The sequence below is a fragment of the Cervus canadensis genome, chromosome 16 (genome assembly GCF_019320065.1).
Source record: "Cervus canadensis isolate Bull #8, Minnesota chromosome 16, ASM1932006v1, whole genome shotgun sequence".
Taxonomy (NCBI): Eukaryota; Metazoa; Chordata; class Mammalia; order Artiodactyla; family Cervidae; genus Cervus; species Cervus canadensis.
The window spans coordinates 48,422,216-48,445,993 of NC_057401.1; the positions used below are offsets into that span (position 1 = coordinate 48,422,216).

Genomic DNA, 23,778 nt, shown 5'->3' on the forward strand with positions numbered 1-23,778 from the left:
TTGCATCTGGAAAGACTTCATAAAGGGATGTGTTTCATGCTTTGGAGCTATCCAGAGAGACTTTGTAAAAAAGGTATTGTGTCTATAATAACCCATAGCAGTTATTCCATCAAACCCGGAGGCAAGTATCATTATATAGCCATTACTAGAATAAATTTACAGTTAGTCTATAGTATCATCATAATTCTTAGCAATTTAAATATAATATAATTTTTACTACTTGAATTCCCAAAGAATGTCATCACTGATTCAGTAGACACGAATTTGAGCAAACTCTGGGAGATAGTGAAGGACAGGGAAGTCTGTGTGTTCCAGTTCATGGGGATCAGAAAGAGTTAGACATGATTTAGCAACTGAATAACAACAACCGAAATTCACGAAGTCCTATCATATGTATTTTAGGGCCAGTGAGTTAAGGATTCCAGCTTTAATGACAATTTTTAATTATACCTTTTATTGCCCAGTCACCATAGCCAGTCCCTGAATTTATTTCATAGTAACTTCTGGTTTCTAGCACATTTGTAAGATAAAGTTCCTCATCACTTCTAGTTTTCAACTGGAAATGCTCTATGTGAACCACTGCTAATATTTCCTAAGTCTGACGTTTCTCAGAGGACTCCTGCTGCCCCCTCAGCCATCCCAGACATGCAGAGAAGATTGCACAGGGTACCCTGAGGGCAGACGCAGGTTAGTGGCTATAGGAGTTGTCACATGGATTTACCATAAATGCACTGGAACTTGTGTCTGTGACCTTATCAGGCATTCAAAGACCATTTTCTTTCCTTGACCTAAGAAATCAGCTCAGAGGAGTTCACTTCGATTTAAACTTTTGTGTGCATACTCAGGGCTACTTTTTTTTTTTTTTAAACTGCTTCTTTTATGCTATGCTAAGGACTGATGCTGAAGCTGAAACTCCAATACTTTGGCCACCTCATGCGAAGAGTTGACTCATTGGAAAAGACCTTGATGCTGGGAGGGATTGGGGGCAGGAGGAGAAGGGGACGACAGAGGATGAGATGGCTGGATGGCATCACTGACTAGATGGGCATGAGTTTGAGTAGACTCCCGGAGTTGGTGATGGATAGGGGGGCCTGGCATGCTGCGATTCATGGGGTCACAAAGAGTCGGACACGACTGAGCGACTGGACTGAACTGAGCTGATGATTGCTAGAGATTTAGAAATACAGTTTGGAAAATGTCTTATTAGTAAATAGTCCCTAAAAATATGGACAGCTGTTTATAAACTTACACTTTGAAGATAAGTACAAGTAGAAAAATGAAGGGTGGGGGGAGAAAAATGAAGATAGTACTTTGAGACAAAGTATGGCTTTTAAGAAGACAATGAAATCCAGTACATAAATACTTTAACCTGGTGCTTACTGCATGTGAATTGGAAGTATTTACATGAATTCATGACCTTTAGTTACTCTTTAGTACTGATTCAGCATCGTTAAAGCAAACAGACACATTCCTCTGCAGTATTAGAAAATTCTGTTTTATTAGATAATCCATTAGGTCTTTTGTTATGCCAATTAGGAGAAAGGTTAGGGCTGAAGAGCTGAACCTTTATATAAAGATTTATAAACATTCTTTATATAAAGAATTTTCAGCTAGTGCCTGAAGAGAGAAATAAATCTGGAAATTCAAGCGAAGGATAGGTGAGTAAGAGAACTAAGTGGTCCATGTTTGGTACTGGGGAGAGACAGAGTTTGCTGAGCTACCATGAGTTATCAGAAAGATCCATGGAAGAACAGGTTCTTTAAAATGCTTTGTCATATACTATAGCCAAAATTTCTCACTGGTTATTCAAGAGACTTCTGTAAATACCTAAACTGATTTTCAATGCACCCTCCTTTTAAAATATAGTTTATTTTTTTTTAATAACAGAAGAGTATTTCTTTTGAATGTGGAACCGTATCATATGCCATGAGTTCACCCAGGTATTCTTGGATTGCGTTTACATAATATGCCATTTTCAGATAAATACTAAGTATAAACACCATTTACATATTAAATACTAGAAATTGAAAAACTATCAGGCACTACTTTTGCCATCTCCCAGAATCCTACATGTACATATAACCAAAATACACCTATTAAGAGAAGACCTGGTTAGTTTTGTGAGATTTGTTGTTTCAGCTTTTACTTGACCAAAAAAAAAAAATCCTGCTGCATCCTAACATCATAGTTCTGTCCCTAGAGCACCTGAACTCCACTCCCAAGCATACCCTCCTTAGCATCAGGAAATGGCTTACTTCTCTAATTGTCCCATGGTTTGTTTTTTCTCTCCCCTCTGTTTTCTTTTGCTACACCCATTTTAGGAAATCCCTGCCTCTGTGTCATTTTCCTTGGAATATTAAATAATGCAGTCAAGACCAGATAGAACTGACTATGGTGTATTGGACAATGTAGCTATTGTGGAAAATCTCACAGTTGGCTTTGCATATCCACGCTTGAGGTGTTCTCAGGGAAACACTACCCTTTCCCAATAATCAAGAATGTTCCTATTTCATTTTTAATAAAAGACATGGCCAATTAAAAAAATATATATCTAAGCAAATTGTATCTATAAGAGGTAATATATTCCTTCTCCATTCAGCCTCATCTGCTCAGCTTCCATACATAGGAGCAAGCAGATTTCAAATTTCTTTAATCAGGGAATTTTGGCTTACTCTTCTATCTCTCAATATAATGTTTTGTTCTCAACAGATAGTAAAAAAATATTCAAGTTAAATTAACATTCATTTTGGCTTCCCTAGTGGCTCAGAGGTAAAGAACCCACCCGCCAGTACAGGAGACATGGGTTCGATCCCTGGGTTGGGAAGATCCCCCGGAGGAGGCCATGGTGATCCACTCTTGTATTCTTGCCTGGAAAACCTGGAGTTCCTCTGTTCATGGAAAGAGTCTCAAAGAGTAGGACACGACTGAAAGATTGGACATCAAAAAGATAGCTTAATTGTGATATAAAAGGTCAAGAAAAATATCTATTAGGTAAATGCCAATTTTGCAATAATGGATTTTACATCTGAAAATATGATGAACAATTAAACCTGGAATCAAAGTTAACAAATGTGAAAAGTATAAAACTCATAACTTTACAAAGGGAGGATAATGGTGAGCAGGATAGTAGAAATTTTTGAGGTAAATTGGTATTTAAGACTTTTAAGACTGTGGAATATATTTAGTTCCCCAAAGTTGAAGAAAATTCTAGTGAATCTATGAATTGTTTAAGAGAAAGGTCACTTTGTCACTAACTTGTGCTACATCTAATATGCTATGGAAATAATATTCACAGATAAAGTACCTTTACTCTGACCTAAGGAAACTACTTTATGATCCAGATATTCCCCAACTCGAAGTTTTTCCTTGGAGACAAATTTGGATGTTATGAATGTGGTCTTAATTCTGTAAGATCATTGGAGTAACAATGAATTACAGTAATGTGCCCTCTTTAATATCTGATGATTTTGCATCAGTAGGGTGTGCAGTTACTTTTTCTAGAGTGCTGACAGATTTAAGATTTATAAATCCATATTTATACCTGTATTGTCTTCTTCAGCCTGAGCTCAGCCGTTTTTAAGCCACTGAGTGGGTTATTCGTAACCAGGTCCCTATGGCACATGTTATAGATGTTAATTGTGAATCATAATTTATGAAGTAAGACCTACCATTTCCTGAGCAATAGTTAGGGGCCAGGTGAACTAATGGAGATTTGCATTTCCTGTTTTCCTTAACCATTATGATAATTACATGCAGTATCATTTACTATTTCATCTTTATTTTTCTATGAAAACTCTTATGGATCAGATAATAGGAATGACTCCGGTTCTTCATAACAAAGTTAGTGCAATCAATTATATCCTTTTTCTAGGGTTAGTGGTTTCTAAATTTATTTGGAAGCTTTAAATTTAGTTTTTAATCTCAGTTGTGCTTGTATAGACTTTAGTATGAATATTATATTACTGTATTATTTTATAATTAGAGGGTGGTGTTCCATGCATCAGAAAAAAATCAGGGGAATAAGTATCTCTTTTTCACGGAGTTTAAAAAATGTTTAGAAAGAATTAAGTAAACTAGTGCACATCTCAAGGAATTACACTGTTGGCTTCACAAAAATTAAATAAGTAACATGCACCCCCTTGGATTTTTTTTTTTAATGAATTGCATTCTGTTTTACATGAGGTTTGGGGATAAATTCCAGGATGGAAATGTTGGTGGAGGTTTTGGTAGGTTATTCAGTTCAGTCAGTTCAGTCGCTCAGTACTGTCTGACTCTTTGCAACCCCAGCGACTATAACACACCCGGCTAGCCTGTCCATCATCAACTCCCAGAGCTTGCTCAAACCCATGTCCATCGAGTTGGTGATGCCATCCAACCATCTCATCCTCTGTCTCCCCCTTCTCCCACCTTCAATTTTTCCCAGCAACAGGGTCTTCTCGGTGAGTCAGTACTTTGCATCAGGTGACCAAAGTATTGAAGTTTCAACTTTAGCATCAGTCCTTCCAATGAATATTCAGGACTGATTTTCTTTAAAATCGACTGGTTTGATCTCCTTGCAATCCAAGGGACTCTCAAGAGTCTTCTCGAACACCACTGTTCAAAAGAATCAGTTCCTCAGTGTTCAGCCTTCTTTATGGTCCAACTCTGATATCCACACATGACTACTGGAGAAACCAAAGCTTTGACTAGATGGACCTTTGTCGGCAAAGTAACGTCTCTGCATTTTAACATGCTGTCTAGGTTGGTCATTGCTTTTCTTCCAAGGAGCAACCATCTTTTAATTTCACGGCTGCAGTCACCATCTGCAGTGATTTTGGAGCCCCCCAAAATAAAGTCTGCCACTGTTTCCATTGTTTCCCGATCTATTTGCCATGAAGTGATGGGACCAGATGCCATGATCTTAGTTTTCTGAATGTTGAGTTTTAAGCCAGCTTTTTCACTCTCTTTCACTTTAATCAGGAGACTCTTTAGTTCCTCTTCTCTTTCTCCCATAAGGGTGGTGTCATCTGTATATCTGAGGTTATTAATATTTCTCCTGGCAATTTTGATTCCAGCTTGTGCTTCATCTAACCTGGCATTCCACATGATGTTCTCTGCATATAAGTTAAATGAGCAGGGTAACAATATACAGCCTTGATGTTCTCCTTTCCCAATTTGGAACCAGTCCATTGTTCCACGTCTGGTTCTAACTGTTGCTTCTTGACCTGCATACAGATTTCTCAGGAGGGAAGTACAGTGGTCAAGTATTCCCATCTCTTGAAGGGTTTTCCAAAGTTTGTTGTGATTCACTCAAAGGGTTTGACATAGTCAATAAAGCAGAAGTAGACATTTTTCTGCAAGTCTCTTGCTCTATCTCTGATCTAACAGCTATTGGCAATTTAATCTCTTGTTTCTTTGCCTTTCCTAAATCCAGGTTGAACATCTGGAAGTCCACGGTTCACGTACTGCTTAAATCTCGGTTGGTAGGTTTTTAAACAGAGAATATTTTCTACATGGTCTTACTAAATAGTCCAGCTCCAAGAAAGAAATAGTGAAGACTCTGACTGTAGTTAAAATGTAATGTTTTATTATACCATTATTTATTCACACAATTTATTACTCCATTATTATTTTAAAGCATAAATCTCCATACTTCCTTGCTTTCCCAGAAGTGTCACAGAAAGACAAACATAAAATGATAAAGCAATATTTTATCATACATGCCAGCCATGAGCTCATAGAGCAGCTCAAGTGGTATAGAATGAACAGGGAAACTACCATTGATTTCTATCTGTGCCCCATAAGCATAGCCATCATCAGGAGAGTGGAGAAAGAATTTTGCCTGTTTTCTACAAATAAAGACATTCTCCTTACACAACAAAAATACATTTATCAAAATAAGGAAATTAACATTAATTTATTATTACAATCTAATCTTTAGACTCTATTCAAGCTTCATCAACTGTCTCCATAATGTCTTATATAGTAAAATGTTCCAGGGCAATGTCCTGGATTTAAGCTTTGCTTGGAAGTCACCTCTTCATTTTAGTGTCATTTGCCATGTGGAAAGACCAGGAAGCTTCAAAAGCAGCAAGACCTGGATAGGTTTTTGTTTAAAAGTCACTAAATCTATTTTCTATTGTTGAAATAAATGCAGGCAACAGTTTTGCTAAATTTCTGCCACTGCATAACAATGATCCCTCTTCCTCTAGTTCCCAGTAAGAGGTTCTTACTTGTTGCAAGCCCTCATTTACAGCTTCCTCACTTACCTTGCAAGTAAATGATGATTCAATAAACCATGTGTTCTAGGCACTTTGTCCTGACACATTCTTCTCAAAGCCCACTGCCTGACTACACAAGCATTTCCACATTTTAAGTATTTGTTATGGCAGCACCTCACTGCCAGGTATGAAATTGATATTATCTACTACTTTGTAACAAGTTGACCAATGGTTTAGAGCCTCAAAACTATAAAACTACAAACATGTATTATCTCTTGTCTGGGGCATGGAATTGGCTGGGTGTCTCTGTTGCAAAGTCTCTTGTGGATTTCGTGTCAAGCTAGTTATCAGGAATATCTCCTCTGAAGATTCTCCTGTCACAAGAAGCACTACTAAGGCCCTCATGTGGTTGTTATTTTGGAATTGATCTCCTACTGTGCGTGTGTGTTCAGTCATTTCTGACTCTGCAACCCCATGGACTGTTAGTCAGACAGACTCCTCTGTCCATGGAATTTTCCAGGCAAGAATACTGGAGTGGGCAGCCATTTCCTTCTCCAGGGGATCTTCCCAACCCAGGGACTGAACATGTGTCTCTTGCATCTCCTGCATTGCATGTGGAATCTTTACTGCTGTGTCACATGGGAGGTCTGATATCCTATTATTTCTGTCATATTCTATGTATTGTTTTAGAATCAATTTGATAAGCCCATTCTACACTCAAGGAAATAGGATTAGATAAAGATGTGAATACTGAAGGAAGGCGTAACTGAGGTGTATATAAAGGTTGTCTATATTAGATGCTGATTACACTGTAAAATTGCTCTATCTTTCCTGTGATTATTTCATATTTTGTTAAGAGGAATCTTAAAACTGGACAAATAACCTAGTCATCATCATATTTTCAAATTATCCATCTATTAATTTGCATCTCTGTGGTCTCAAGATTTCATATTTTATTAAATTGATTCTAATCTATTGGTATCTATTTAATATTGAAATTTTTTTAGATGTGGCCAATGAAATCTTTGTTAAGCTAATTTCTATGTGTTTTTAATATCATCCTTAATTAGTTGAATACTTCTTACCTTCTGGCTCAAAAGTATGTTTGGGACTTGTTTTGCATGTTTGCTGCCTTGGTCAAGAAGAAAGCTATTTTTCCAAGAAGTTTTCTTCTCACCCTTATGGACAATAATATTTAGAAGCAAAAATCTGGTTTCTATGTGCTCTTCCTTATTAGAATGTTATCATTCCCAGTCTCTTTCAGTGGGCACAGCTAAGTAGTAAATCTATGCACATGTACATGTTGTGCTGTGGTTAGTCACTCAGTCATGGCCAACTCTTTGTGACCTCATGGACTGTAGCCTGTCAAGTTCCTCTGTCCATGGGGATTCTCTAGGCAAGAATACTGGAGTAGGTTGCCATGCTCTCCTCCAGGGGATTTTTTGCAACCCCAGAGTCAAACTGGGGTCTCCTGCATCACAGACAGATTCTTTACCAGCTGAGCTACAAAATATTTATTTCTCCATCACTGTACAGATGTTGAAAACCACGATTATGCTCTAGTACCTTCAACTCCAATCTAATGTCACCATTTATCACAGGTTTGTTTATTTTTCATCCCTTTATATTTTATAATTCTCTTTTCCAAGAGTGAGAAGTCTGGCTGTTCTATCCTTAATACATTTTCTTGTTTGATCAAGCCCAGTCTTTAGTTGTCACGACCCCTGAAGACACCACCAAGGGGCTCTGTGACTCCAGCTTTGAAGATCTTCACTCTTTCCATCATCTTGTCTCCTCCACTGTGGGTGGGGGTTTTGTTCACCTCATTAGGGCTCTGAGTCCCTACACAGGCCATATTTCTCACACATGGATGCCTTACTCATGCTAATCGATCCCTGATACCCCTTGCTAGCCCTTCTTTGTGGACACCTCCTTCACTCGGATCTGGCTCAGGCACCTTCATCTGGTTGCTGTAGCCCCTCCCCAACTGCACATCTCTGCCAGCACAAAAGGCTTTAGGACTGAATTATTCTAGAAGATGAGTAAAGAGGAAATGGCTTTTTCTGATTCTTAAAGGGATTTAGAGTACCTATAGAAGTGCTTACCTCTAAATTGTATATTACACATGTGTTAACAACATATAAATCAGGGACCCTTTATTTGTTTTGCATTTAATTCACAATTTATTATGAGTGAGTGAAAGTCACTCAGTCAAATCCAACTCTTTGTGACCCATGAGATTCTCCAGACAAGAATACTGGAGTGGGCTGCCATTCCTTTCTCCAGGGGATCTTCCTGACCCAGGGATTGAATCTTGGTCTCCTACATTGCAGGCAGATTCTTTATATTCTGAGCCACCAGGAATTGTGATATGAGAGACCAAAGCTGACCTAGTAAATGGCTGATAAGATCAGAAGCGGAAAAAAATATGCTGATTTTTGAAAACATAATTTTCCATATTGGAATAGATCTTTTCTAGTCATAGTCAATGAAAAGATATTTCCACAGAGAGATAGAGGACAGAACTCTGCTGTAGTGTATTCTAGCCACACAGTATGTGGGCAGTGAACTTGTTAAGTATTCATGTCCCTGTCTACCATTTCCTCGTTGTGAGGACTGCATAGGTTATTTGACCTCATTTTGATTTGATTTCCTTTCCTACAAATGAAGAATAAAAATACCCTATTCCCAGAGGTATACTGCAAGCAGTAAAGGAGAAAATGTATGTTTAGCACTGATCCCAATGCCTGGGGGGGAAAAATGCAGTCAATAAATGGGGAAGGATCCTGTTAATAATGTGATGATCATCTTAGGAAACTAGCAGGAGAATGCCTAACTTGTAGAGGTCTCAGCTAGTGATCTTACCCCCTTCTGCTATGTAGTCCCTCCCTGTGACACATGAGCTCAATATTTACTATTGTCTTTTGTTCAAACTGTGCTAAGTCTATGTAAGAACCTAACAGACTCTCTATCCCAATTTACATTTACTTTGGTGTAGAGTGCTCTTTTCCGTTAATGTGTGAAGACAAGCTGTTGATTTGTAAGAAACACCAATTATCAGATGACACTCTTGCCTTGCAATGTGTTGAGCAGCCTTTACACATCTGATGACATTGAACAAAGCCTGTTTATCCCTCTGGTGTCAGTGGTGAAGTGTCCACAGCATACAGCATGGCAGAACCATTTTCAGGGACATTGGATGTTATGACTGTGTGTTCCCGGAGCATTTTATCCCTCCCTGTGTTTGATTTTTTTTTTTTTTTTTTAGTGGTACAGTTGCAAAGGTAAAATGACTGACAAGGTTTGGGTGGCCTTAAAAAAAGCATGTGAATTGTCTTAGTAGCAGCACAGTGTTGCCTGAAAAATAAACAGTCCTGCATTGATCGCTGCTTTAGCAGCCACTGATCAGCCGTAAATGTTAAAAATTAACAAGAAGTGTTTTTCCCCCCAACCACCAAATGACTCTAAGCATTAAATACATGTTAACAGAAGCTGCTTCTTGGCCACCGAGTGGTTCAACACATTAAACATATTTTCGAAGTATTACTCTTTTCCGAGCCTCCAAGTGGTTGTAAACATTAAATATGTTTTATAAAAACTACTTTGCCAGCTACTGGCAGGATAGCGATGAACATCATTTTTCTTTAAAGTTGCCTTCCAGCTGTGATATTGGTTTTTCCGTTTATGTTTTTTCTCTTCTTATTTGCTCAATTCGACTTTTTTAATTTTTTTTTTTTGTACACGAAAGCAGGCAAGAGGCTACCTTGGCCCAATTATCTCTTGCTTTATGATAAGTGATCATGAGAGAGCAGTTACACATATATAAAGCCCTGTTGGCAACAGAGAGTTCTCTGGGGTTCAATTGCTTGGGTATTCCACATAGATGTTGGCTCCATTTTCTGAAATAATTTTTGTTTATGCTTTCCATTGTGCAATGTATTGAGGTATGAAGATGAGTAAAAAGTTAGTTTGATATTAAGGAAAATAACTTCAAGCAACCAAACACTGATAGATTATACTCATTGACTGAGGTGAAAATATGCCATCAAAAGAACAGACTCAAAAGACAGGCAAAATGGCAAGACTACTGAGTTAATAAGATCACTAAACCAAACATGATAAAAGACTGGAAATCTATGTCTGGAAATAACTCAGTGTGACAACAGCATGCAATTCAAACGCAGTAAAAAGCACATCACTATATAAAAGTCTCTCCAGGAATTAGCCCAGAAAATCTGTTTATTTTGACCAAATTCACAATAAAATCAAGGGTGACACTGATTCAATTGAAAATGTGAACCTGCTCCATTATTCCAGACAGAGTAACTCATCATCAAGCCACATAATTACTTGGGAAAGCTTTGATTTGTATAGAATCCAAGTGTTTTCCAAATCATATAATATTGTATTTTGCTGAAAGTTTTCTGCTTTGTGATATTTAATGGATTCAAATATTTCTGGGAAACCTATTATATACAAGACCCTCTTAGGAATTGTGATTAGAACAGTGAGGAAAACAGACAAAACCCATACCTTCAAAAAGCTTTCATTCCAAAGGTCTAGTGAGGAACAGCGAAATACACCCTGAGGGCTGACTCTGGCACATCACCCATTCTCATTGGGATGCAGTCACATCTGTCTATTTATGTGTTATCTGTGTCTGTGTTAACACTACAGTGGAATTGTTGGCCACAGAGACCAAAAGGCCTGCAAAGCCTGCACTGTATGCAGCCTAATCCTTTACAGGAAAAGTTTGTTGAGCCATGATGGTGGATTGAGTATCAGAGAGGAGGCTAAGGTAAAGTCAACAATTTTGAACAGATGCATGAAGAAAGAGAGTGAAAAGCTTCCTGAAAAAAGAAGAAAAGAAAGAAAAAGAAATGGCAGGATGAGAGGGTAAATGAAAGGCAGGAACAAGTCTTACAATAACAAGTTGCATGTGGCTTGAAATTGTATGCTCCCATTTAATCGGTATCCAAAACCGCAGTCACTTAGACAGTGAAAAATCTGCCTGCAAGGCAGGAGACCCAGTTTCAATCCCTGGGTCAGGAAGATTCCCTGGAAAAGGGAATGGTAACCCACTCCAGTATTCTTGCCTGGAGAATCCTGTGGACAGAGGAGCCTGGTGGGCTAGAATCCGTGGGGTCACAAAGAGTCGGACACAGCTGAGCAATGATCATTTAGTTGGGGCTGAAGGGAATGTTTTGAATTTACTAAAGTATTAAGAGGGACTGTGCTAGTCATGTCTGACTCTTTGCAACCCTTTGGACTGTAGTCCGTCAGTCTCCTCTGTCCGTGGGATTCTCCAGGTAAGAATACTGGAGTGGGTTGCCATTTCCACCTCCAGGGAAACTTCCCCACCCAGGGATCGAACACACTGGAATTCCTGCATTGCAGGCAGATTCTTTACCACTGAGCCAGGGAAGCCCATTAAAGTATTAAAAGTTCATGATAAAATATTTTTTATTTCCCTACAAAATAATTATTTCAATTACGCAACCATATTTTTAAATTAAAAAAACATTTAAACTGAGATTAAGAAGCTTGAAAAAGGAGAAACTCTAGATTCACTTGAAACATTCTTTCCCTGTATGATTTCTCAGGATTCTTAAGTTCTTTGCCTCATATATGTGTGGTGAAAGGAAAATCAAAAATTACCAAAGCCAAATTTGAAAACAGTGGCCCATATTAACAAGTACTACCCACTAAGTATTAGAGAAAACTACCTCAGAAATTAAGGTTAATGAGTTTATCAAGGTTGGCACTATTTTCATTTCTGACTAAGAAGCTGAAAGTTGAAAAAGAAAAAAAAAATCAGAGACTACAATTGTATAAATAATGAACAAAAGTGAATATCAAAATCTTGTACAACTTGTTTAATTGGCAATGGCACTAGAAGAAAAGGAAACATGTCAATTAAACTGTCATCCATGTTAATTTTGCCTCTGAGAAAAACATTGCAATGGGATAATTTCATGAAATGCTTTGATGGTAAGACAGTGTCAAACAATGATTAGCTGCTACATAATTCAAACTAGACAAGAAAGGAATTGGTGGTAGCCTGACTATTGAGAGGTTTTGTTTCATGCCTTTTTCTTCTCTTTTTCCCTTTGTTTAATCAAGTATATGCTGTTTGACAGTAAAATGATTTACTCTAAAAATATTGATATCATGAGAATTCAGTACGAACTGCACTATAAGAAAGTATTTTCCATTTTAAAATGGAAACAATTTCCATTTTAAAATCTTTTTAAAAATAATCATTACCAGTTCTGAAAAAAGTCATCTTCATTGAAGAGGTATTTTTGTAACTAATATTAAGTTTCTAATTAGCTAAGGCCTCAATTAAAAGCAGCTCAAATTATTATGTTTATATTTCTATTATCAAATATGTTCATTTTAAACTGAGTTCTCTTTCATTATTCTCACTTCTGTTCAGTTAGCCAGAGTGGATGTTCTAGAATTTAATAAGGTCATGTAAATTTTACTGCCTATATTCCTTACCATTTATTACTTAAAAGAAAATGCTATATATTTAAACTAACAAAGAGTTCCAAACATCAGAAATACCAATGGGATTATAAAAGAAAAATTTTTCTAGCTTTGTACAAAGTCTTAGCTTTGTACAAAAATTTGTTTAAAAACAATATATAGAATTTCTATTCTGTTTTTTAAGCTATAATTTATCTGCTTCTTGAAAAGTAACAAACCTCCCTACGCAGTTACTAAGAACACTATCATCATGTGTTAATTCCCAGTAACAGAAGCAGGTATACTGTTTCTCAACCAGGGAGAGCTTTCAAAATTAAAAAAATTTGAGTGTCTTTCTGCAATAAGAAGACTATTGTTTTGTAAATAGCAGAAAAAGGAAAACTTTTAAAGATTATTTTTGGGTCCATATATTTATTTCTTAAGAATGCTAGTGAAAAGTATCTTAAAAAGGACTAGTATGACTGACAAAAGCAAAGTTGAAAGAGTGTTTGCAGAACACTAACAAGAAAGGTCATAATTCTAGAAAGTCAGAATATTATAGGGAAATAAAATAGACCCTGGAGTACTGCAGATCTGGACTCAAATTTGATAACATGTGGGGTAATGTTTAGAAGTGTTTCCTTTTTGTAAATGTTTTTGCCGGTAAATATAAGGATTGAAAGATATACCATTTGTAAAAAAAATATAAATAAATAAAAAGGAAAGAAAAACTACACTCTACAAGAATTTTAATAAAATGCTAGTAATTTATTTTTTCCTTCAGCAGCTTTTTCTTCTTTGGGATTTTTAGATTTGGAGCAGAGTCTTCAATGACATTTTTTATTTTCCTATTTTCATCCTTGAAGTTGTTCCTAGTAAATCATATAAGAAGGACATTAGTAAAAACATCTCCTTCTGAGAACACATTTTTTTTTTATGAAATACCATTCATCCAAAATATTTGAATAGAGACTCAGAACCTAAGAAATGAGATATGATAGGCATAAAATATAATAAAACTGTGCAAAAATATGCCAAGTGGATGTTAAAAGTAATGTCTTAGGGGTTCAAATTCATGACAGTGGACTGAGCAAACACATTTATTTCTCCTTTGCTTAAAAATAACATGGAACTAGCACAATATAATACTTAGAAAATATATCTGTAGGAAGCTGGGAAGTGTTCCATAGCAGACCAAAAAATAAGGCATTTCGGTAGGATATAATCTCTTTCACAGGGACTTCTGGGTTTGGCCACAGTGGAATTATTGATATTAGGCTTGTGTTTTCAACATGTGTGCATGTGCTTGCATGCTCAGTCGTGTCTGACCCTTTGGAACCCTAGGGATATAACCTGCCAGGCTCCTCTGTCCATGGGATTATCCCAGCAAAAATGCTGGATTGGGTTGCCATTTATTCCTCCAGTATGTTTTCACCATAAAGTGAAAGTGAAAGTCGCTGTCGTGTCTGACTCTTTGCAACCTCATGGACTCTACAGTCCATGGAATTCTCCAGGCCAGAATACTGAAGTAGGTAGCCTTTCCCTTCTCCAGGGGATCTTCCTAGCCCAGGGGTCAAACCCAGGTCTCCTGAATTGCAGCCGGATTCTTTACCAACTGACGTATCAGGGAAGCCCTTATCATTGTTTCACCATAAACAATGATAAAATTGCACAAGGTCTGTGAGGCAGCAGTCTTTTAATGTGTGTGCCAAGTAGTACAGGCTTGTCATCCTTGAGAGATTCCCATGAATCAAGCCCCACATTTAGCTGGAATCTTTGATTAGAGGCACTTTTCCTGCTATGGCACAAGGAATGTGATTCTAAAAAGAATGTCCAGAGACAGGTTATAGCTTGAGCTGCTGAAGTTACTGCCGTTCAAGAATTGCTGAAGTGGCAGGAATTTGTATAGAAAGCAAGGAGGGTCACAGAGAAGCACTGAGAAGTCAGAGGAGGGATTTAGGAGGCGTTTTCACTGGGGGCTGCTCCACGCACACACAGAACTAGTTTCTAAGTCCTGCGGGAGGCAGATTTGAGGCTGAGATACCCACTGTGATGCAGGGCAGGGAGATATTGAAGGGACAGACTAGCCACAGAGGGGGGATTTCACTGGATATCTCATACATTTATGTGAGGCTCCAGAAAGCCCATGCATTAAGAGCACAAGTCATTTCCTTCAGTGAAGGCCGTGTCCTCTGTCTAAAAGCAAAACCTGGAAGAGACTTTTTAAAATAATTAAACTAGGCCTGACAGATCAAAAGTATCTGCCAGTGATTTAACTGCCCTCAAAAAGAATTATCTTAAGACCCTATATAAGAGCATCCAGATTTTCTACAGTGTATTATTAAAAATTTTAGCATACAATAAAAACAAATACAAGTCATGTAAAGAAACTGAAAAATCTGATCAGTGTTCAAGGAAAAAACAGTCAATAATTATAAATATCGTGATGACTCTGGTTTTGAAATCATGCATAAACATACATAAACAAATAAAAAATATAAATATATTTTAAGACTAATGGAAAACATTGTCATGATGATAGAACAGCACCAATAGCAAATAATGGACATTCCAGAAATAGAAAGTTTGGTATACCTCATTAACCATTCATTGGCAGGGCTCAATAGCAGATTATAGATATCAGAAAAAAGACAAATGACAATCAAGGTCTTTGAAATTATACACTCTTAAAATAAAAGAGGAAAATGACTGAGATAAATAAGAGATTGACATGAGATAATATCAAGCCATCAAATATATCTAGAATTAGGATTCAGGAAGAATAAGAGACAAAATGAAGGGGAAATTTATGTTTGAATAAATAATTGTGAATATTTGTCAAATTTTGAATAAAAATGTCAAATTTTAGGTCCAAGAAGCTCAAACAACATACACACAAAGTTAAAACAACCAATAGTGTAAATAAATAGAATAATTTTAAAATATCCATTTAATTTGAGGTAAGACTGGAAAAGTAAAAAAAAAATAAAAATAACTGAAAACAAACAAAAACCCTTGAATAGTAAACAAATGGCAACCTGGTATATTTAAATACAGCTATATCAATGACTGGGCTTTCCAGGTGGCACTAGTGGAAAAGAATACGCCTACAAATGCAAGAGAAGCAAGAGATGCAGGTTTAATTTAAGTTGGGAAAATCTCCTGGAGAAGGACATGGCAACCCATTCCAATATTCGTGCTTGGAAAATTCCATGGACAGAGGAACCTGGCAGGCTACATAGGGTCACAAGAGTCAGACACAACTGAACGCACACACACCAATGGCTAAATACAAATATGCTAAACACTTATATTAGTTTGCTAGGGCTACTGTAACAAACTACTTCAAACTGGTGACTCAAACAACGAAACAATATTGTCTGACATTTCTAGGGATTAGAAGTTTCAAATCAAGGTGTTCATTCCTTCTGAAGGTTGTGATGCTGGAACTGTACTAGGCCTCTCTCTTTGGCCGGTATGTGGCTGTCTTCATGTTCATGTAGTATTCTTCCTGCTCACATGTCTGTAGCCAAATGTTCCCTTTTTATAAAGATACCAGCCATCTTTGAATAGGATTCTGAAGTGAAGTTAGTTGCTTAATCATGTTTAACCCTTTGCAACCCTGTGGACTTTAGCCTGCCAGGCTCCGGTGGCAGGCCATGGGATTTCCCAGGCAAGAATACTGGAGTCGATAGCCAGTCCCTTCTCCAGGGGATCTTCCCGACCCAGGGGTCAAATCTGGGTCTCCTTCATTCTTTACCATCTGAACCACCAGGGAAATGATCCCATTTTAAGTTGGTTACCTCTATAACAATCCTATTTCTCAGTAAGTTCTTATCCTGAAGTATAGGCTGTTAGGGTCCCAACACAACCTTTTTGAAGGAAAATTTCAACTCATAACATACTCAAATTAAGAGGCAATAATTTTCAGACTGAATAAAAGAGAAGAGTGAACTACACACACTCTACTCCAAATGCATTTTAAATATTTAGACAAAAATAGCTTAAAACTAAAAGAAAGTGAAGGAAGATATACTATGGATATAAGTATATAAGTATAAGCAGAAGAAAGCTGATGTCTCTTGTGGGAACTCTTCTTATGGACAGAGGAGCATGGCAGGCTACAGTCCATGGGGTCAAAAAGAGTAGGACATGGCTTAAGCGACTTAACACCAAAGTGGTGTTTAATACAAGGTGAGTTACTAGAAATAAAATAAGATATAAGAAGGATAAATTCTTGAGAAGTTTCAAAATGCACAGAGTAAAAACTAATAGAGCCAAACAGAGAACAACAACAAAATTTTACTCATGGTTGGATATGTTAACACTCAATTCTCAGTAATTGATATGTAAATATGAGTGATTTCAAAAATACTATCAACCAATGTAATCTATCAGTTTAGAACATTATTCACAAAATAACATAATATTTTTTTATCAAATTTACCTGGAACATTTGTGAAGAAAGACTGTGCATTTTAGGCCATAAAATTGTGCAAATTGTATGAGATTAAAGTCTCTTCTGAGGTAAAGCAATCAGTGGTCTTTACATTGTTTAGAATACTGGTTAAATGGATGTATACATTTGTGAAAACTCAGTAAGTTGAACACACCTTCTCTGCATTTTACTGCATCTAAATTCTAATAGATAGATTAAAAAAATAAGCAAATAGGTAAGTTTTAAAACTGCAAGCAAGTCAATGATCCAATTAATCAACATCATACATAAAAATTGTAGCAGTCAATCCCAGTAAATGTGAGTAGTCACATATCCCATACTGTCAAAATGAAGGCTTTCCATCAATGTTATTGTGTGTTTGAATAAAAAAGAAACTTTAAATCAGAAGTAGAGTGAATGGAATTTGATGCATACTGTGAGTCTATAAGGGAATTTATTACACATAATCATCCTCCTCATTCATAGTCAATGTGTGTCTTATATTTTGCTCTTAGAAGAAATGCTTGGTTCATCTCTCTAAATTATGAGTTCAAAGATAGGGGCTTCCAACCGAGCCTTTGTTCATTAAGATAAGTAGAGCCCTGAACATAAACATAAGAGATGGAGATGCCTCTACTTTCAGAAACTTAACTATTGAACACTGAGAAGAAATTCCATATCTGCCGACATCTTCCCCATTCTGATTTCACATAAGTAGCTTGACCAAAGTTTTAATAACTAGGACCTACAATTACTTGACTCAAATAAGTATACTCATGTGAGAAGAGAAAATACTCTTTCTAATTCTAATACTTAATCCAGGCCCTCAACTCCAAATATGAAGAGAAAACTAACACTCATCAAATGTTTGAATAAAAGCAATAGCATAAATGTATACCATATAAGAAAACAAAACAAATATTAAGGAAGTAGAATTAACAAAAGAAAATAATTAAACATTAAGTAGTATTATACTCTCAGAGAGATAAGTCACTAACATAGAGAATAAAATAAAATGCCTGTTGCGAACAAGACTCAGCCATGTCAGAAATGGAAAATGTTATTGGCAAATTGTAGCTAATATGCTAAATAGTAGAAAAAACAAAGCTGATATCAAAAGACTATTTCAAGGAGTTCTCTGGTGGTCTAGTGGTTAGGACTCAGTGCTTTCCCTGGGCATTCAAACCTGGGTTGGGGAACTATCCTGAAAGCCACTCTGCCAAAAAAAAAAAAAGAGAGTATTCCAGAATCTAAACCTCTAAAGTGAAAGTGAAAGTCACTCAGTCATGTCTGACTCTTTGCGACCCCATGGACTATACAGTCCATGGAATTCTCCAGGCCAGAATACTGGAATGGGTAACCTTTCCCTTCTCCAGGGGATCTTCCCAGCCCAGGGATCAAACCCAGGTCTCCCACATTTCAGGTGGATTCTTTATCAGTTGAGCCACAAGGGAAGCCCAAGAAAACTGGAGTGGATAGCCTATCCCTTCTCCAATGGATCTTTCTGACTCATGAATTGAACTGGGGTCTCCTGCATTGCAGGCAGATTCTTTACCAACTGAGCTATCAGAGACCCCATAAATTGACTATTAAAAGCAACTATTTAATAGAATCTCCTTGAATGACCAAGGCTTATTACATTAAAAATGGCAACATTTCCAGTTTATTAAGTCAATATAGTTTTTGTACAATGTATTTTATTTTTAGATTTTTATTTTTAAAAATCACAGTCGGATAAGAAACTGTGACTTATTTTTGTCATATAAATTTCATCCTAAACATAGTAGGTAGAAGGTGACTTTATAAAAGTTCACTACTGATATAGAGTAAGTCTTAATAGGTAGTCGGGTTATTTGAGACAATTTGCCAATCTCAAGGCTAGGTAATTATTTATTAAAAAATATTAGAGTTGTGAGGTCTTGGACTGTCAATCATGGATCATAATTAGTCAATCAGTCAGTCAATCATGAATATATATAAAATCTTATTTTTTTGAAAAGCTGCAGTACTGGCACTGTATAATGATATACCTATATATAACCCAGTGGTATAGAATCCAGAGTAGAGAAATAAACTGATGTGTCTATCGTCAATTTATTTTTAAGTCAGTACATTTTGTGTCCATTTTTTTTAAAGCTTTATTTTCTATGAACTTTGATTTTGTCTAATCTCCCTGGAAACATATCCTGATTTTTTTTTACTTTGAGAATTTTACATTTATATTTGATCCACCACATAATATTTTTATCATTTTTCTTCTGCAATTTTGGAATTTTTAAAAATTTTTAAGTAAAATACATATTATCATCATCCAATATTGACCAATATTTAAAGTTTTTAACAGGTTTAGTTTTATTTTATGTTTCTGTTAATTCTATTTTTCCTTTAGTTTTACTGTGTTCCCCAAGAATATTGTAAGGTTTAGGTTGAAGATTTCTTAAGAAAGTATTTGAGTTTGCTTCTACCTGGTCAGTGCATAAGTAGGGCTACCTTATACAACATCAAGTCTTGAGATGAGCTTCACACAAGCCCAGGTCATAGATCCAAGATGGAACAGATTTACATGGGGTTCATCTTTCTCTGAGACATATGCTTTGGAGATATTAACCTTTTCGAGGAGCACTCTTGATACAATTCTTAACATATGTCAGACTTAGGCTTTTGTTTATTTTTCCTTCACCCTGAGACTGTCAAATAAATCTGTATTTTTGTAGGGATAGAAATGTACTGATGGAAAAAGAATAGCCTCACGTCTCTGGATTCTCTTTTCTCTTTAAATTTGAGCTGATAACGCCTTAAAATATTATAAACTCTTATTTTCTTGGGCTCAAAAATCACTGCAGATGGTGACTGCAGCCATCAAATTAAAAGACACTTGCTCCTTGGAAGAAAAGCTATGACCAACCCAGACAATATATTAAAAAGCAGAGACATTACTTTGCCAACAAAGGTCCATATAGTCAAGGCTATGGTTTTTCCAGTAGTCATATATAGATGTGAGAACTGGACCATAAAAAAGGCCGAATGCTGAAGAATTGATGATTTTGAACTGTGGTGTTGGAGTGAGTCTTTTGGACTGCAAGGAGATCAAGCCAGTCTATCCTTAAGGAAATTAGTCCTAGATATTCATTGGAAGGACTGATGCTGAAGTTGAAGCTCCAATACTTTGACCTCCTGATGTGAAGAACTGACTCATTTGAAAAGAACATGATTCTGGGAAAGATTGAAGGCAAGAGGAAAAAGGGAAGACAGAGGATGAGATGGCTGGGTGGCATCACCAATTCTATGGACATGAATTTGAGCAATTTCCAGGAGATGGTGAGGGACAGGGAAGCCTGTCATGCTGCAGTCCATGGGGTCTCAAGGAGTCGGACACAACTGAGTGACTGAACAACAAAACTCTCAATGATGTGCAAAAGGCGTTTAAAAAATGTACGGGTAACTGGTATTTTGGACTGTTTTCAGTGAAAGGTGTAGTTCAAATAACTTATCCATGCATTGCTGAAAATTGAAATCTTTGGCTATTCATGGTGGTAATTTAGTCACTAAATGGTGTCCAACCCTTTTGTGACCCCCATGGACTAAAACCTACCAGGCACCTCTGTCCATGGTATTTTCCAAGCAAGAATACTGGAATGGGCTGCCATTTCCTTCTCCAGGGTTTTTTCCCAACCCAGTGATTGAACCCACATCTTCTGCTTGGCAGGCAGATTCTTTATCACTGAGCCACCTGAGAAGTTCATTTGTCTATTCATATATGGAGTATATTTTATATGTTGGGTCAGTTTTCTTTTCCTAGCTAACTTTATTTTATAAGTCATTTTTGGAACCTCTTACGTGGAAAGAGGCTATTAGATGAAGACAATCCTAGTTTGACTATTGTTCCACCTGAAGGACCACAGCCAAATGATTTGTCACTATTTTTCCATCTTCTCATTGTAAAATGGGGATGCATAAATAAGCTGTGTGTGGCTTAAATAAATCATCTTATAAAAATCTAACTTAATAACTGAAAAGCATAGAACTGAATAATTAGCTCTCTCAGCCTCTGCAACTAAAATTCTTGGATGAAACTGTCACGAGGGAACACACGGTGGAACCACTGTACTCAATAATATCAATCACATCGTCATCTTCTGGGGCAAGTACTTCCTCCAGACAAATCAAACTGTGTCACTTATACAACGTTCCTCTATCTCTTATGAATTCCTGCTATTCTCCTGTCTGCATGTAATATTTGAGGTTAAACTCATCTCACAATTATAGCCAAAGTGTTCCTAGAGAATAAAGCTACTGAGACAAGCCAAACATCAATTCAATTAATAACCGATCTCCTTTTTTTCAGAGATACTGTGTATCAGTCTTTCCTCCAGTAGTATTATAAAATCTCTCTTGTTTCACAATAATAAAGCAGGAAGTTGCTCTGATAGGTATAAGCAATACACAAAGCTTCAGAATGCAATCTTACTTTTGAATTTTAGCTTGTGGGCATTTTTTTTTTTTTAAGATCATTTAATTTACTAATAAAGTTACACCGACTTGGTAACTGGGGAGCCAGTCTTACCACACATTTCTCCCCAGTGTGGTAAGGCAGAGTTGCTAGGGAAACCGCTGACGGAAACTGCCTACCCTGGCCAGGTCCAATAGTAGCCACTTACATTAGCTATCTTACAACAGGAAGTCCCGGTAAGGAATGCAGAACTAACAAGCTAAATTGAAACTCACAGCTGGAAGAAGTTTGGATGCTGCTCTATATGTCCCAACAACCTCCCAGAATCCTTCTCAGTGAAATTCATCTTGGTTGAGTGATGCACACGCCATCAGGAAGGACTCTTAATTCAGAATGATTGGCCACAGACAACAGGAAACTAATCCCATTACCATAAATCCTGAGACTGGGAGCCATGTAACAGAGCGGTTCTCCTCGGTTCCCTTACCCCGCTGCTCTCTGCCTGGGCGCCCCTTCCCAATAAAGCCTCTTGCTTTGCCAGCACAAGTGTCTCCCCAATAATTCATTTTTGACAAACAAGAACCCACTCCCAGGCCCTGGAAATCTGTCCCATCTCCTGCAACAGAATAAGCTATCAATTGCTAGTCCTCAGTTTTAAATGATTACGCATTAATTTAAAGAGCACTTGCACATACAGTATTCTGAAAGGATGAAGATGGGGAAGTAAAGCACACAAACTCAACCACACACAGAAGAAATATGCAACATCTCATTTTTAATTTCAAGGACAGGATGAGGAGGAGTCCCAGTAAACAAAGAAAGAAAGTTCTAAATGTTTTGAATTAGTTTATCTGTGTAGTTAAGAAGATATTTATTTGCCCGTCAATATACCAGAACCAAAATTATAGCAATGAAAATAATTATTATCATCGATAATTTCTAGAAAATTATGTTTATGTGCTCAATAGTATTATCTATATATTCTGATTAAATGATATGCTGCTAAAAGGAGGACAAGGGGAAAGCTTATTTTACAAACCTTAGATTTTTGATTTCCACTCATGTCAACCTAGTGGATGGGAGTTATACTATTCCAGTGTTATTAATTCATGTGTCATTGGTGTCTATTTGATTAGAAGTTTTGTTTTTTCCCTGATAACTCTGGTCTGAGAGATATCATATGGAGATTTTATCAGCCTAACTTGAAAGAGAATGAATCAGTCCATTATAAAAGGTTTTCAAACTATATTTGAGGTGGAGTAGGGTTGGTTTGAGTAGTTGGTCTACTCTCTCTGTAGGAAAGTTTCATCTTCCTCTTTGGCAAGAGAGTTTAAGAACTTCAATTTGCATAATTAGGACAGTGAAATGAAGTACTTTCTTTTATTATCAAGGATACCTGTTTCAAAAGGAATTTCTTTTAGCACAGGATATTAGCTATTATGTTTTTGTTTTTATTTTGCATGTGAATATATTTTAATTCTGTTTCATCAAGTAAAGGAGAATTAGAAAGGGAAATTATGAAGTCATTTTAGGAAGAAAGAGGTAAGTTTATAAATATTAATGCACTTTAAAAAAATAATTGTGTCAGTATCTAGGTTTAATGGTACTTATTTTATCATGTTGAAGACAACATTATTTTTGTGAATGAAAAGGCATTGTAAAATATTTAGAAGTATAATTTTACTTTTTAAAAATGAATGTTGCTGATTTGGTATCACTAGTATTGTCCACATATTTTAGCTTAATATTTATCCGATATATTTTTATCTATAGTTTTGCTTTCAACTTCAGTCATTTCAGTGGCTCAGTCATGTCTGACTCTTCACGACCCCATGGACTGCAGCACGCCAGGCTTCCCTGTCCATCACCAACCCCCAGAGCTTGCACAAGCTCATGTCCATCGAGTTAGTGATGCCATCCCACCATCTCATCCTCTATCATCCCCTTCTCCTCCTGCCTTCAATCTTTGCCAACATTAGGGTCTTTTCCAGTGACTCAGTTCTTTGCATCAGGTGACCAGAATATTGGAGCTTCAGCCTCAGCATCAGTCTTTCCAAGGAATATTCAGGTTTGATTTCCTTTAGGATAGACTGGTTTGATCTCTTAGCAGTACAAAGAACTCTCAAGAGTCTTCTCCAACACCACAGTTTAAAGGCATCAATTCTTCAGTCCTCAACTTTTTTTATGGTCCAGTTCTCACATCTATACATGACTACTGG

General features: G+C 36.8%; 1 protein-coding gene across 1 annotated transcript in view; it reads left to right on the forward strand.

The window, feature by feature from the left end:
* The window catches only part of CDH12 (cadherin 12), a 440,616-nt gene that overhangs the window by 231,573 nt on the left and 185,265 nt on the right, over positions 1 to 23,778 (forward strand). The window lies entirely within an intron of this gene.